Genomic DNA, 10569 nt, shown 5'->3' with positions numbered 1-10569 from the left:
CTCCTCCAGCCCACTCTGGTCAGTTTTCAGGTTTCATTTCTCCCCCGCCCCTTCTGAGCACCCGGCTCCCCGGCTGCAGCGGACCCCGCGAGCCCGCTCCTTCTAGCCCATCAGGTCTCTCTCACCCCCGCCCCCCGCCAGCCCATCTGCTGGGTCCGTCCCCACCCGGGGCCGCGTGCTCGGAGCGCCCGGGGCTGGCCGCGGCAGGACTGGTCCCCCCGCACGGAGGGAGCTGGGGAGAGCCTGGGCAGTTGCCCTGCTCCATCATTGGAGCAGGAGAGAGGCTCGCTGAGCCCGGGGCCCGCGCTCTGGGCCGAGCCCATTCCGAGTAAAGTGAGTCAGTGCAGCCCGCGGCTCCCCCGTGCACTCACTCACTCACTGGCGGCGGCGGCGGCTACTGGCTTCACCCGCAGCCCCGGACTCGCCCCGTGCCCGGCCTCTCCCGGTAAGTCCCTTCTTCTTCCCGCTCGGGCCGCTTCGGGGTGGGGGGTGTACACGGGACGCGGCCTTGGCTGCCCACCCCCCCAGCAGCTGGGACTGGGGTGGGGAGGGAGGCAGGCAGGGAAAGTGTGACAGGGCGCAGTTCCCCTGTGCCCCGGGGAGCGCCGGGCGGGCGCCTGAGGGGCTGGTGCAGCCCGCCGGCAGGCTGGAGATGCCCCCCCGGGGCGGCGCAGGGCCCGGAGCGCTGGCAGCCAGGCGCACTCCCTGGTTGCACTTCCGCTGGGACAAGCGGTGGCTCAGCCTGGCCGCCGCCTGCCTTGGGTCAGCCCAGCCCCGCGCAGGGTTCGGCGGGCGCTCGCGGCTGTGGGCGCAGGCGGGTGACAACGCGCGGGGCCAGGTGTTGCTCCAGGAGGCTGGGCTGGTTGTGAGCAGGATGACAGGCTCCGCGGGGCAAGTTTCCTGCCTCTGGGCTGGGTGTGTGTAATGTGGGTAACGTTACTGCCCCAGGTGTGTGTGGGGAGAGAGATCCCAGAAGAGGTTAAGGATCCTCTGCAAACGTGCTGCCACCAGTAAGCTCATGGGGATAGATTCGCGGCTTATAGGTAAAATATGTGGAGTCTTCCGTAGGGCAACCGAACATGGGACGTGTGCTCGGTGGTGTTTGCCCGGCAATAAGGGTTGAATTAAGGTGCTGCTTTGGTTTTGGGTGAATGGCTGAAAGACATCCTTATTTCTCCACAGCCCGTGCATGTGTGTATAGCGCGCAGCATAGAGCTGTGAAATATGCGCCATCATTACCTTGGATTGATTATACGTGGAATAGTTGCAAGAGAAGTTTTGTGCCTTCAGAGTTGCTTGTTGTTACTGATATTTCTCAGTAATCCCACATCTTTCCACAGCACTTGTATGTTTTGAATATAAGTGCTTATTATTTTTGGTTTGATCATTAGATATACTGAATGGTGGCAGGAAAAGTATGTCTTTATGTCCACTGTCTCCACACTTACCATTTTAAACTTTCTTTAGTTTAAATTTCTTCATACACTTTATTTTCTGCCTGGCTGCTGGCTTTGTGGCTATTTCCCTATGATTTCTCCATATTTGTTCCTTTTCATAATAGCAGCACCAATATTTTTCTGTCCTACAATCCATGATTCAATTAACTGGTATCAGTGGTACCTTTTAAATTGTACAGCTCTTGGAAAAGTTAAATGATGTTTTAAATGTATTTTCCTAAACCTTAAATTAAACTGAGATTATCTAGTGAGATTCAGAATTGGTTGTGGTACATTTTAGATTAAGTGCACTGATATAAATACATTTAGTGATCAGATGACTTTCAAGCAGTATTTTGAATGTAAATAATCATAGTTACAAAACTAAAACTTGCAAGTTAAAATTAGCATAAACTTCTGTTCATGACTGTATTTACTATGAATCTGCAGAACAGCAAGTAAACTTTTACTTTTTAGTCAAAATTCTAATCCTATTCTGTATTAACAAAATATTAGTTTTGGAGTAATAGTTTGTAGTTTGCATTCTGTCCATGTAATTTTGAGTTCACTAGGGAAAGTGAGATACTTAGGTCTATGGACTGCACATGGAGAACTGTCACATTCCTTAGTTTTAACCCTTTATCCACTTGCATAGTTTCACTCAAGCAAATGGAGCAGACTGAACAGACTGCTTCAGGCTAAAACAAGAAATCAAAACTTTAATGATATTAGCTTAGGTACTGTTGAACTCATACCTGATACATACATTCTGATTAACTGGGGACTTTAAATTAAGTGTTTGTGAGCTTCTTAATTAAAATAAATAAGAAAAGGCAAATCAAACCAATACATGATCAAAATGATGTGATACAAAGATATTTTGGTGCTGAATATCTTATCCATTTCTTAAAAGAAGACTTTTAAAAAAATATAGGGATATTGTAAATTAAGTTATAATTTAGGCCTTATATTACTGTTTCATAAACACACGCATGCAAACACTGGCTAACTTGCTACAAATTTGTGAAAATCCTTGCAGGCAAAAAATCCTCAACTCAAAAAGCATTTCAGGATTTTGTTTTGAATAGCATCTACCCCCACCTTCTCCCAATTTATTCCCCAAGGTTAAACAAATCATATAGTACTGGATAGAGTTACATGTTACACTGACAGATCATTTATAAAATTCTTGTAAGTTATAGATGTGTTTAGTGTGTTTTTACCTTAGAAGTTTGGTGCTGCTAAAATGTTACTCAGTTTTGATTATATGATGTGCAGTCTTTAGTCCCCAAATATACACTTTATGTGTCTTATAGATTAGACACATCTTTCTGCTTATACTTTTGTAGTAGTCTCTTCTCATCCCTTTTATTTCTCTTCTTTGAAATACTTTTAATGAAGTTTACTTTGAATTCTTGTCATACTCTCAAACAAGACAAGATTTTAATTCCATAGAGGGATTTAAGTGAAATAAGCCATGAGAGCAAAGTGCAGGTTGTCACAGATTTCAAAATGGACTTTGTTGTTGCAAATTTGTTATTTGTATATTATCAGGTTAAAATTTTTCTATCTGAAATGACAATTTAATTTCCATAGCTAAAATCATGGTTGCTTTGAAAATATTCTTTGTCATATTGGTATTAGGACAGGAAGCATTGATGGGACTTTGCTATCTGCTGTTATATGGAAAACTTATTTTGTGCAGGCACTGTGCACATGTGTAAACAAATATAAAAACCTTGGATAACAACCTGTGATCCAACAACATTGCATGAGCAAAATAACTAACCACTGATGAGGCAAATCCCTTTCTATTCCACTTCACACAAAATGCCAACTCTCCTCTACCTACATGTAAGGCTAATTTGATTGGTTCTCTTTCACCAAAGTAGTTCATTGATAATGCACTGTCAGTAGTGTACAGGTAATCAGCAAAGCACTATTTCGTCCCGTTCCTAGTTATACGCACTCAGTTAGGGCTAAGGAACTCCAAAATCTTTTGCAGTCATGATGGTATCTGGACAGACCAAAATGTTACATTTCTTTCCCCTCCTTTTATGTGTGTGTGCAATTCTTAAATACGGGAGAACTTAACAGAATGGGTTAGCAGAGCCTTTTAATGTAGTGAGACTGAAAAGGACCTTTTAATTGAAAACATCTTTTAGAAATGTTTTAATTACTGTGGAACTGGTTATTTTCACGGTAAATACATTTTTCTGGAAAAGGCAAATGGACAAATGTAAGGTTATGCCTTACTTCCTTTAATCATGCAAAGAGTTGTGTGGAAGTCAGTGGGACCTACTCCAGACAGAAGTTGCTTATAGGGAGTGTTTGCAAGAAAGTGTCCTGCGAGCCTGATACAGCTTCCATTGAGGTCACTGGTGCAAGATCAAGCCCTGCATATCTAATGCTGCACAGTGCATTTTTCTAACATGCAGTTGCTGTCTTAGTCTATATTTTATATTTGCAACTTTCCCATCTGTTAATTTAAAGAGATTTTGATCATAAAATACATTTTAGCAAGATGCTTTCAGTATAATGTTGACCCATGAGTTGAAAAAAATTACCTTTCATGCGGTAATGCCTTACTCTGGTTTTCATTAGAGCCTGCAACTATTCACTTTCACAACCAACAGAGTATTTTGTCCCCTCTTATGGTCTTGATCCTGCACTTCTTACTCAGGTAAAGCTCCCACTGATGTAAAACATCTCAGAATTTTGTCTGAATATAGAATTCAGGTTTGAGCTCTGCGGGTTCACATTTAATTTGGCATTCTGCAAGATGATGAAGTAGGAGAGCAAAATTTAATATGCTTACTTGGTAGCATAGTAAGAGTAGTGTAGGTAGAAAGCTGGCAGTCTAAAATTACTTTGCTAAATTTAAATGTAAGTAAAAAATAGGCAATAGAAAAAAAATTAAAGGGTATGTCTAAATATGGAGCTATGGACGTATCTGTTATATTTAACCTGCATTTTAACCTCTTCTATTTATAGATAGTGGTGTGTGTATAATCTGTTGGACTTGATTGAGTATAGGAAACAGTAATTTAACAATGAAAACCAAAGGGTATACACTTTTTTAGATACAGAACATGCATGCATACTACTGATTAACATGGATGTGTGTATGAAAAATAAAATATCTGAGTTAGACATTTTTTATGTTGACTGGAGAACTAAAGTAATATTTGATGTAGTATAAACATGAATGGATTCACTAAAGGTCTGATTCCCATACATCTAATGCAGGCAAAACTCCCACTAACTTCAACAACTATTTTGCCTGCATAGAGTAGGAGATTGTGTCCTAAAGATTTTTTTCTCAAAGTTGCATTGCAGCCACACTCTGTTAGTGCTTTTTAATTTAGAAATTTGTTAGAAGAAATAGATTGTTCTTGCATGCAGCTTGCATCAGATGTAATCCCTTCTTGGCACAACTTCATTCCAATAAGAAAAACTTTCTCCAAGACAAAAAGAACAAAATCACTAGTTATTTTTGTTATATAAGAAAATTAATATTTATATGCTGCATTATCAAACAGAAGACAATAACCATATGTTTTCATTTTATCTTGAGGTACAATACACAAAGAGTCATAAGTATGCCTTGATGGAGAGTAGTTTTAAACTAAGGCCACAAGCTTGCAACTATTTACTACACTCAGGAGTAGCCCCAGTGAACTCCATGTGACTAGCCATGTGTGAAGTTACTTGTGTGTGTATGTGGTTGCAGGACTGGGACTTTATTTTTGCGTTAAGGATGTTTTAAAACAGATGATCTAATCCGTCAGGAGCCCATCATCATGGCGTTTGGGTGGCTGTTAAAGTATTCTTTCAGTGTCATGACTTCCAATTTCTTAACTGTCCATCAGCTGGTGATGTGCTTGTATTTGTGCCTTTAATATAGCAATCAGTAGATTACTCATATGTTCTGACATTGTATAGTATTGTTAAAATAATTAAAATGGTTACCTTTTTAAAAAGGGCTAGGCCTAAAGGTAAGCATGATTTCCTTTCACTGCTTTCCACTGCATTTTGGGGCCTTTTTCAGGATCTCGCATTTAACCCAGAATTTTCAACCATAGGTATCCAAAGTTAGGCAGCTGAATTCATGTTTAGGTTCTCAGATAAGGGGCTTGGCTTCCAGAGATGCTAAATATGGATTAAAACTGATTTTAGGAACCCAATTCTGAAAATTTTGGAGTAAAAAGCAGATTCTTCAGAAGGTTCAAAATGGAGTGCAGATGTATTATCACTTCACGAGGAGCCAGGAACTGGAGAGGCTGTTCAGAGGGCTTTGCAATGGCTTAATAGGTAATCTCTACTTGAGAACAGGGCACAAGAGTTTGTGGGTGGGACAGCAATGTGGAAGCAGAGCATGGCCAGTGGGTAAGACAATAATACCACAACCTCATTTACAACAAGGGGACATAGTAGGTTACGGCCACTACTATAGCAAATGGGCTGGGCTGTAAGAGCAGCAGCATCTTGGCATGTCTACCCAACAAAGAAAAACCTGCATGTGGCCCATGCCAGCTGACTTGGGCTCAGGCTGTGGAGCTGTTTCATTCGCTGCGCAGACTTCCAAACTCAGGCTCTGGTACCATCCCACCCCGCGGGTAATAACAGTCCCGACCAGACTGGTGAGGAGTAAGATTCCATTCCCTGTCATGCCCCAGCATAGATCCCTTGCACAAATGTCTTTTACTTCAAGCTATGTGCTAAACACCATGAATTGGCCATAACTGCCATTTGTTCTAAGGCTTTGTGTAATTAGCAAAACATTGTTGTTATCCCTCAGTATTATGTCATGGGGATTTAAAAAACAAACAAACAACAAACAGTCTTCAGAACGTACCAGATCTTTAAGCATAAAAGGGGGAAAGCTACCACCATGAGTCACCGATCAACCCTGCCAAAAACTGATTCTGTAGGTTTGGGCAGTCTAGAGTTTTGTTAAACTCTACAGAAATCAAGCATTTTAGGCGCTCAGATACATTCAGTCTCCTTTGAGTTCCCTTAAAATTCTCATAGTGCCCAAGAGCACTGCTGTTTTCTGGAAGTCACGGATCATGATGTCTTGCACTCCTAACATATTCTTGAGCTGCCCCTTAGGGACCGCTCCAAGTGCTCCAGTAATCGCTGGGGTCGTCTTTGTTCTAGTTTTCCATAAACATTCTGCTTCGTGGCAGAGTTCTCCATACTTCGCTATCTTCTCTTCCTGTTTCTGTCTTGCTGGCATGGCAATGTCAATTAATATAGTCTTGCCTGTCTTTTCTATAACAGCTATGTCCAGCCTGTTTACCTGCACTATTAAGTCTGTGACAATTGTCAGATTGAATATTTATTTCATGTTTATATTATGTGGTAGTGCTGAGAATCCTGTGTGCGGATCAGGGCCCTGTTGTGCTACATACTATACATATTCGTATCTTCTAAATTATGAATCATGCAGATTACAAAATTTAGCTAGGAAAGCGTTGTGATTAGCTGTAGTGCTGTGTGTTAGCTAATTTGTTTTTGCTGATTAAAAGTCGATATGTTTAGTATGCGGGATATGTTTTGATCAAACTATTTTTTTAAAACTATTTTCTTTCATTCAGCAGTTTCAGGGTATTCAGTCAATTAATGATTATCTTAACACAATTAAATTTATTCATGAAAGTTACATAAGTTTCTTGAACTGTACAGTGAATCACTTAGAAAAGTTAAGCTCTATTTAAAAGCTCAGCACAATACAACACAGTTTTATACTTCCCAGTATAATTTGGAAAATTAAAATGGTCTGTGTAAGGAAAGAAATTACGATATTCAGAAGCAAAGGCTTCTAAGCTAATTTCAGTTTTCTAAGGAAGTGTTGTCAGTTCTGGATAAACTCCCTAATAGATTTAAATTTTGATTTAAAATTCAGTTTATGAAATGGACTATTCTCTATAGAATACAGAAATTAGCTACTGAGGATTTATGGCGTTACTTCAAAAGTAACGTGATATATTTCTTTATAACATATAGTGGGACTGGACTTCAAAGTCTGCTTTAGAAAGGATCTGATTTTTTTTTGCAGAACCTCATGTAAAATAGGTATGATAAAATTAAGCTGTAAGTTTTCAAAAGAAACTTTTTCTGTCACAATTGCTGCACTGAATGTAGTTGACTGTTCAAAAGTTTATAGGTTTTCTTACAATACATTTGTTCCAGTGGCATCAAAAGTAGATTTTAACAGAAACAGTTGATGTAAAAAATCAAGGGCCCAATTCTGCCCTGATTTACATCCAATGCACATACTGATTGCATTAGGTTTGCCTAGGGTGAAATTCAGAGAATATGGTTCAATAACTTTCTTTCCATTTACGAGTTATCTAGCATTTTTACAGCCAACAATCCACATTATACTCAGCATCGCTTGCAAACAACACAAGCTAAATCATCTGCCACCAATATGTATGTCAACATTCTGAAACTATAAGGAACAGACTAAGTAAAAGCAGCAGAGAGTCCTGTGGCACCTTATAGAGTAACATACGTATTGGAGCATGAGCTTTCGTGGGTGAATACCCACTTTGTCGGATGCATCTAAGTAAATATCACTAAGGCCCCAATTCAGCACAGCACTTGGGCATGTGCTTGAATTTAAGCATATGCTGAAGTGATTTGCTAAATCGGAATTTAAGATTTTGATCCTGTTGTCCTTATTCAGGTAAATCCCTCACTGACTCAATAGGAGTTTTATTGAAATGAGAATTGCACCCTTAGGGTCTGATCCAAAGCCCAGTGAAGTCAATGGAAAGACTCCAATTGACTTAAATAGGTTTTGGATCAGACCTTAGAATACTAGCAGCTGATTTCAGAGAGACTGAACAAAAATCATCGGACTGTAAAGAGAACAACTGAACAGAATGCTAAATTCGTATTTTAAAATGAATAATAAAACTGCTTTAAAGTTAGCACATTATGTGTTTAATAGCATGTAATAGTCTTGTTTCTACAGATACACAAACGCAATATCTTGGGAGCTGATCATTGCTTTAAAATGCATTTATATTACCAAAACAGCAATAAAGTTTGCCAGTCAAATAGATGCCAAATCCACTCTTACTCTGTAGTACTTTCACTAAGAAAAGGAAAAGCTATTTTATGCTTTCTGTTGTGATATGTATGTTAAATTCAGTCAAAAATGTGAAATGTAAATGTTTTATCTATAAAATGTTTCAGTATTAAGTTAGTTCTGAAACAAGACAGACATATATTGTACTGTTACTGAGATTCCATTCTGCTGATGACAGAACCAAGATTGCTTAGAAATGTCAATTTGTGTTTTTTTTTTAAAGAAGTGTTCAAGTGTGTTTGACATTTTAAACATTGAGTGAATTTTATCCAGCAGAAGGCCTCTGCGCCACTTAAATCTCTCAAGCCCCACTTGCACTCTCAAAGCGGGGCTAAAGCAGCACATAAGCTTTGTGCTGGCCCTCTGCATAGAGTTGTTTTTACTCAGTGAGTGATATCTTATCATGTGACTCCTCAAAGTGTTGGCTGAGCAACTAGGTGCAGCTTACCTCTGAAGTTGCGGTCATATTTTGAAAAGTAACTCTGTAAGAGCTAGCATAGCAGGGGGTAGGGATGTTCCATGGTTTGTTGGCTTTCAATGCGTTCCATGGCAGTTTACTGGGGAAAAGGGTTTAACTGCCAGCTTTGCAAACTTAATCTATACGCTAAGCACTATTCCTTCTGGCTTTTGCAACAATGCCAGTGGTAAAGATTCTGCAACTAGAATTTAGTGAACAAATTTCTTGATGAGATGTTAGCCAGATGAGAATCCCTCTAAGTGTCTCATTGCTGTGGTGGTTCTGCAGGACTAAAGACGACTGAAAAGTAGTGAAAAATCTATTTCAGTCACTGAAGTAAGCAGACATGACTCAGAATACTCACAGGGAACAGATCTGTTGAGTAAAAAGGTGCCATTTTTACACAGTTTTCTGCCCATAAGTGCCCTTTAAACTCTTACTAAAATAACATACTTGCTCTGGCACTTCTCATGGAAAGCTGAAATGTGAGTGAGAGAGGGTTGCTTTGCTGTATTTCAGCATCTGCTTCAAAACTGGACAAATTGTGTGTGATGTTTGTAATGAATATGTGCATCAGACCATATTGCACTTAAGAGAAATATTGAAAGAAGCTATTTGAACTCACTGGGAAGGGGATTCCTGTTTGGATCATTTCAACATTTGGAGGAGGGGAAAGTGTGATTCCCCTTTCCCTTAAGTGTGTATGTTAATGGTAGAATGAATCATAGTTCTCAAACATCCTGGATTCCCAATAAAAGTACTAATATAGGCTTTGCAATTAAATTTGTGAGACATGTATTAAGACTCTTGTAATCATTCACTGCAGGTTACACTTAGAATGTGCTAAGTGAGTGGTCTAAGCTAAAAATGAGTCTGGAACCACAGTGATGTAAGCCACCAGTGTTTATGGTCTTTGAGAAAATGATGTAATCACTGGCGATCAAAACCCTAAAGCGGTAAAGCTGATATTCAAGTGAGAATAAAACGTTCACTGCTTCTGTGCATTTAAGGTCTAAGCCAGCACCCATTGAAGTCAATGGAGCTATGCTGATTAACACCAACTGAGGATCTGCCCCAAATGAGACTTTCCATTGATTTCAGTGGAAGTTGGATCTGGCCCCTATTTCACATTTTGCCATGTAATCAGCAACCTGGTTAAAGAGAAATGGATTCACAAAAGGCCACTTACTCCTAAACACATGGTAGTAAATTTCTGAGCAATAGTCTGTTTTAAAAGAAGCAAGTTGGGAGCCTGAGAATCCTGACTGGCCTGTGACAATTCCAACCCATTCATATATTTCACTTCAACCTCAAATGTGGACTTGTCAGTCATGTTATCCACTCTCAGAGCAGTAGTCCTATCAAAAGACAGAAAGAGGGTATGTCTACACTACGGGATTATTCCGATTTTACATAAACTGGTTTTGTAAAACAGATTGTATAAAGTTGAGTGCACGCGGCCACACTAAGCACATTAATTCGGTGGTGTGTGTCCATGGTCTGAGGCTAGCGTCGATTTCTGGAGCGTTGCACTGTGGGTAGCTATCCCGTAGCTATCCCATAGTTCCCGC

At 40.1% G+C, this 10569-nt stretch overlaps 1 protein-coding gene across 2 annotated transcripts in view; it reads left to right on the top strand.

Annotated features, from left to right (window-relative positions):
• The first annotated feature begins 282 nt into the window (after positions 1-282).
• Positions 283-10569, top strand: part of ERG (ETS transcription factor ERG) — a 240466-nt gene continuing 230179 nt past the window's right edge. For both annotated transcript variants that reach the window (XM_075073815.1, XM_075073810.1), the window contains exon 1: positions 283-445. The gene's annotated coding sequence lies outside the window, so the exon portion shown is untranslated. The remainder of the gene's footprint in view (positions 446-10569) is intronic.

This window comes from Chelonoidis abingdonii, chromosome 1 (assembly GCF_003597395.2).
Source record: "Chelonoidis abingdonii isolate Lonesome George chromosome 1, CheloAbing_2.0, whole genome shotgun sequence".
In the NCBI taxonomy this organism is placed as follows: domain Eukaryota; kingdom Metazoa; phylum Chordata; order Testudines; family Testudinidae; genus Chelonoidis; species Chelonoidis abingdonii.
Note: the sequence above shows the minus strand (reverse complement) of the source record. Positions and strands in the feature narration are given on the sequence as shown.